This window comes from Bos taurus, chromosome 18 (assembly GCF_002263795.3).
Source record: "Bos taurus isolate L1 Dominette 01449 registration number 42190680 breed Hereford chromosome 18, ARS-UCD2.0, whole genome shotgun sequence".
Lineage (NCBI taxonomy): Eukaryota > Metazoa > Chordata > Mammalia > Artiodactyla > Bovidae > Bos > Bos taurus.
In genome coordinates this window covers 64,281,295-64,287,434 of record NC_037345.1, presented here as the reverse complement: position 1 = coordinate 64,287,434, position 6,140 = coordinate 64,281,295, and the positions used below count along the sequence as shown (strand labels likewise).

General features: G+C 47.8%; 1 non-coding gene across 1 annotated transcript; it reads right to left on the bottom strand.

The window, feature by feature from the left end:
* Positions 1 to 3,503: 3,503 nt before the first annotated feature.
* On the bottom strand, positions 3,504 to 3,575 carry TRNAE-UUC (transfer RNA glutamic acid (anticodon UUC)). The gene has a single exon. It is a non-coding gene; the product is annotated as a tRNA-Glu (tRNA).
* Between the last annotated feature and the right edge of the window lie 2,565 nt (positions 3,576 to 6,140).

Here is a 6,140-nt window from a genome sequence, read left to right as displayed (position 1 = left end):
GTTTGACTTAGTATGAATAGAGTAATAGATTTCAAATTAAAAAAAAAAAAACAGATATGCAACAAGCAACAAAGATTTACTGTATAGCACAGGGAACTATAGTCAGTATCTTGTAATACCCTATAATGGAAAAAAATCTGAAAAATGATATACGTGTATATGCATAACTGAATCACCTTGCCGTGCACCTGAAACTTTGTAAGTCAACTATGCTTCAGTAAAATATGTATATTCTGAAATTTACAAAAAGAGTTCTAATATCTGAGCCTCATGTATCTCTTCATTTATTTGGGTCTTATTTAACCTCAGGGTCGGACACGACTGAAGTGACTTAGCAGCAGCAGCAATGTTTTGTAATCTCTTAGACCATCTTCTCTATCTTCTGTGAGATTTACACTAGCCATTGCATATTTTTGGATCTTAACATGCTCCTTACTTTAAAATTTTCATCTTCCAACTGTTCCTTGATCGCCTTCTAAATCCTATTTACCTTTTCCTCATGGCTTAAAACTTTAATTTTTATCCTGTGCATTCATCTTTTTCTTTCTCTCTGGCCTCTGCGACAACAGTTTGGAAAGTCTCAGCACACATCACAGAAACCTTAGCCTCTCGCCCACCTCGCAAGATGGAGCTTTCAGCTAACATGCAAATAGCTGTCTCCCGTTAGGCTCGCTCCTTGAATGATTCATTTTGCAGAGAGCACAAAAGCACTCATCAGACAGAACAAAAAGAAATCTGTCTCCCGCCCTCACTGCTTCTTCCCCCTCTCCCTTCCCTGGGTGGCGGCAGCTTCCAGAACACCAGCTTCTCCCGTGTTACCCAGCGCCGAGCTTCACATCCACATTTCTTAGGGCATTATGCATACGTAACTGTGCACAATTACAGCCTCACGTGTGGCTACGAGTACGTTTATCTGCACACCATACAACATGACAGTATAGACTCTCTCTACACATGTCCTCCGTGTGACAGCCCGTGGTTCCCTGTCGGGACTAAGCGCTTCTCTGCTTGCTTTGGCGTGCGGCAGAATCCTTGCCGGTGTGCAGACACCCGGGATTGATTTCTCCACCCACGGCCCGGCGGGCTGTTTCAGTTCTTTTCCCCGGCTCCCGAAAAGCCACAGAAAAGCAACGTGTCTGTATTGTATTTGGCGGAGGTTCAGGTTCGCCTGCAGGATATAGTCTATAAGTCAGTTTGTTGGGCCAAAGGACACGTGCATATTTGAGATAACCTTTGACACATCCTATATTCACTCAAAACATGTATGCCGAGCACAGCAAAAATCTGGCGTCTTTCGGGTCCTGGGAACTCAGAGGTGAATCAGATAGGCAAGCGTTTCAGGACTCGGGGGTTGGGGGGCCCGATTCTGTCCCCAGGTCACTGACAATAAACCAGTGAGCAAAGGAACAAACCAGATGAGTTCAGTCACTGATGACTGCGACAAAAAAACAACAGAATACGGCAAAAGGAACCGGAGCGGGGAGGCGCGGAAGGCTGCTTGAGACGGAGACCTTGCTTCCCAGGGTGTTCTGCATTTTGAACCAGCCCTGGATGCGGGTGGTCTCCAGGAAAACAACTGAAAATAATCTTTTTTTCCCCCCCTTCAAATTTTTATGGGAGTATAGTTGATTTACAATGCTGTGTTCCTGTCTTCTGTACAGCAAAATGAATCAATTATACATAAACATAAATCCACTCTTTTTAAGATTCTTTTCCCATAAAGGTCATTACAGAGGAGAGTTTCCTGTGCTGTACAGTAGCTCCTTATTAGTTATCTATTCTATTTATAGAGTGTGTATATGTCAATGCCAAACTCCTAGTTTATTCTGTCCCCCCCACCCCCGCAATAACCACCACTTTCCGCTTTGGTAATCATAAGTTTGTTTTCTGCATCTGTGACTCTGTTTATGTTCTCTAAGTAGATTCACTTGTACCATTAAAAAATTTCACACATAAGCAATATCACGTATTTGTCTTTCTCTGTTTGACTACCTTCACTCGGTGTGACAATCTCTGGGTCCATCTGTGTTTGAAAACAGTCTTTCAAATATTTGGTTGCTCCTCTGCCATGATGAAAGATTTTTCCGTTTCCCCTTGTTTGTTTCACAGACACACAGATCAATGTTATTTGACTCAAAAAGCAAACAGCGTGTGTGAGTTCATTTTGCGATGAAAATTAAGGGCAAGAATTAAAAGGGGATGAGATGGCTATCTACAGGTACGGATCATTAGGGTAAAGACGGAAGGAAAGCCCCAATTTCAGGACAGGGACGGCCTCGAGAGACAAAATACTCCATAGAACAACCAAGATGTAAGATCAATTCCGCAAACCAGGGAAGAAGATCAATAGCTTTCTGAACCCAGAGGCGGCAAGAACCTGGCAGGTTGTACACTGATTGATTTAAAGCTCAAACTTGCGCAAAAACTGTGGAAAGTTCGGGGCAGGGGGTCAGGGTGGAGGGAAGTTATTTTTAACAGAAAAACATCACGCTGAGGTTACGACACAGCTGAAGCAAGATTCCCACTGTCCCTCAAAGGTGTTTATCTCCTAAGGGGATCGATTCCATCAGAGGCAAACTGCGGGTAGAGAAAACCGTGTGTTTCTGAGTCATCCAGTGACGCCGCTGTCCTTAGCTGAACACGCCAGGCGAGGGCAGAGTTTCCAGGAGGGCGAGCAGGCGGGCATGGTGTAAAGGCGGCCCGGTTCACGGGAGAGGGCGGGCCGCGCCAGGGGTCCGCGGAGGGAGATGCTGCGGGCACCTGGAAGCCGAGGGCAGACGGGCACCTGAGGCTAATGGGGGTTGCCATGGAGACAGAGCGCCTCCGCTGCTGACATACTGTCAACAAGTTAGGGATGCTCTGAGCTGATAAAACGCCCCAAATAAGATGAGACTTTGGCGGGAGTGGGGTTGAAATTCCTCCCGAGTGGAGGCCACACCAGGTGTATATAAAAGGGACCTGGGCCCAAGCTGTGACATTAAAAACTCCCCAAATTCATGATGAAGGCCGGTCGGGCGCCCAGTCCGTGTGTATGTACGCAACTTGCCATTTAATGAATAGCAAAAGGAGATGGGTCTCTCAGAAACAACACAATATGCTCATTATTCAAGAGATGCCCTTTTCAAAATGGTGCCGGAAAAAAAAGGTGTTCGAGTCCATTAAGATTGTTTTGCTGATTGTTTCCATGGAGACCACCGGCTGTAATTATTCCCGGATTTTTGAAAGGCTGAGAATCTGGTCTTTCATTTTCTAATGTAATGGCTTTGAGTCCCCGATGGAGATGGCAATGCCTGGCACATAATTAGTGATCCATAAATGCCCTCCACTCTCATTTCCGGAAAAATATCCCCGAGTTAAATGAAAAGTATAAAACAATGGGGGAGGGGGGAGTCTAATTTTTCGTACCTTGACATTTCATGTAGAAATATATATACACACAGTAATAATATTAGGTTTTCTTTCTCCTTTTTTTTGGCCATGCAGCAGGGCTTCTGGGACCTTTGTTCCCCGACCAGGGATTGAACCTGAGCCTCAGCAGTGAAAGTGCTGAGTCTTAACCACTAGGCCACCAGGGATGTCCTTCTGTTTCACTTCCTTTTTAAATATTTTATTTAAAGTATCTTTAAATATTTGAATACAATATATTTTATTTAAAATATCTTTATGAAAAAAATTTTTTTTTCTTGATGTGGCCCATTCTTAAAGTCTTTATTGAGTTTGTTACAACATTGCTTCTGTTTTATGTTTTGGTTTTTTTGGCCATGAGGCATGTGGGATCTTAGGTCCCCAACCGGGGATCCAACCCACACCCCCTGCATTGGAAGGTGAAGCCTTAGCCATCGGACCACCAGGGAAGTCTCTGTTTTCTTCTCTCACAAGAACTAGGCATTCGAGTCAAGAAGGTAAAGCAAATGAAGTTTCAAGATATATTCCTAACCTCCTACCTCTCGCAAAACATTGCCTCCTCCAAGTTCCCCTGAAGAGGAAACTCTGTGGCCCTCACTGCCCACAAGAGAGCATGTCCTCTTTGCCCCGCAAACTTCAGATCACCCAGGGCTGTGGGCTGGGTCCTGTCACCACTGGGTGGCCCTCGAGAGACTCGTCACCCCCCTTGTTTATGGCGGGTTCCTCTCTGCCCTGGCCCTGCCGGGTACTCACATTTTCAAACTGTCTGTGGCATATTCATGAATTGACATCTTTATGCTGATGGTTTGGGGTCATGTTTAACAAGGTCTCTTGCACTCTGATTATAAAGACACCTTGTGTTCCTGGGGGGAAAACATGGGAGGAATCTCATTTTTCTTACTTTGCAACTTCATGTAGAAATACACATGCGTACATATAGCAGTCCAGGGGGGTCTCGACTTGGTGACTGAACACGACATAGAGTAGTAACACTGCTTGTTTTCTCTTGGGGTGGCGGTGGCGGTGAGTGCATTAGTGTTCCATTGTTGTGTTGCAATAACCACAAGCTTAGTGGCTGAAAAATGACCATTTCTGTGGGTCAGGAATGCAGGCGTGGCTGAGCTGGGCCCTCTGCTCAGTCTCAGCAGGACGTGATCCAGGTGACAGCAGGGCTGTTTCCCACTGGAGGCTCCGACGGGGGGCGGACGTGATTCCAAGCTCACTCAGGGGGTCGGCAGAACCTGTCTCCTTGGGACTACAGGACTGAGGATGGTTCCCCTGGTGGCTCAGACAGCAAAGCGTCTGCCCACAGTGTGGGAGACCCGGGTTAGATCCCTGGGTGGGGAAAATCCCCTGGAGAAGGGAATGGCAACCCACTGCAGTATTTTTGCCTGGAGAATCCCATGGACAGAGGAGCCTGGCGGGCTACAGTCCGTGGGGTCGCAGAGAGTCAGACACGACTGAGCGACTAACACTTTCACTTCCACAGGACGGAGGGCCAGCTTCTCACTGGCTGTTGACTGGGGGCCACCCGTGGCTCCTGGGCCATTTGAGTTCTGCCGATATGGCCAGTGTATGAGAAACGGAGAGAAACCAGAGCCAGTCTGCTGGCAGGACAGAAGCTTAGGGGATGAGACACAATCATGGAAGTCAGAGCCAAGTCCCGAGTCCCAGTGACACTCACTGGGGAGGGTGTGCACACCAGGAGGCGGGGACCCTGCGGGTCCCTAGAACCAGTTTAGGAAAGGAAGCCAGGGCCCTCTCTCCCACTAAACACTGTTGTCCACACACACAGCACCTAGGTCTAGGGACCAGGGGCTTCATCCAGTGCGGAACGGGAAAGAAGACTCAGAGGGAAGAAATATTCTGACCCCAGCCCGCGGGGCCCAAGGGAATGAAGCTCGAATGTCACGTTGCCCAACAGTCCATGCATGCTAAATACTGAAACAGACAACTGGAAAATAAGCCCTAAACAGACATCTCTCCAAAGAAGACATGCAGATGACCAACAGGCACGTGAAAAATGCTCAGTGCCAGTAATTACTCTGTGTGCATGTGTGTGCAAAGCTGATTCAGTCGTATCCGACTCTCTGCGACCCCATGGACTGTAGCCCACGAGGGTCTTCTGTCCATGGGATTCTCTAGGCCAGAACACTGCAGTGGGTGGCCATGCCCCCTCCAGGGGATCTTCCCGACCCAGGGATTGAACCTTCACCTCTTACGTCTCCTGACTGGCAGGCGGGCTCTTCACCACTAGTGCCCCCTGGGAAGCCCTGCTAGTTGCTGCTGCTGCTGCTAAGTTGCTTCAGTCGTGTCCGACTCTGTGCGACCCCATGGACGGCCGCCCACCAGGCTCCCCCGTCCCTGGGATTCTCCAGGCAAGAACACTGGAGTGGGTTGCCATTTCCTTCTCCAATGCATGAAAGGGAAAAGTGAAAGGGAAGTCGCTCAGTCATGTCCAACTCTTAGCGACCCCATGGACTGCAGCCTACCAGACTCCTCCATCCATGGGATTTTCCAGGCAAGAGTACTGGACTGGGGTGCCATTGCCTTCTCCGTGCTAGTTGCTAGGGAAATGCAAATCAAAACTACAATGAGGTATCACCTCACACCAGTCAGAAGGGCCATCACCAAAAAGTCTACAAATAAACAATGCTGGGGAGGGTGTAGAGAAAAGGGAACCCTCTTACACTGTTGGTGGGAATGGAAATTGGTGCAGTCAGTATGGAGAACAG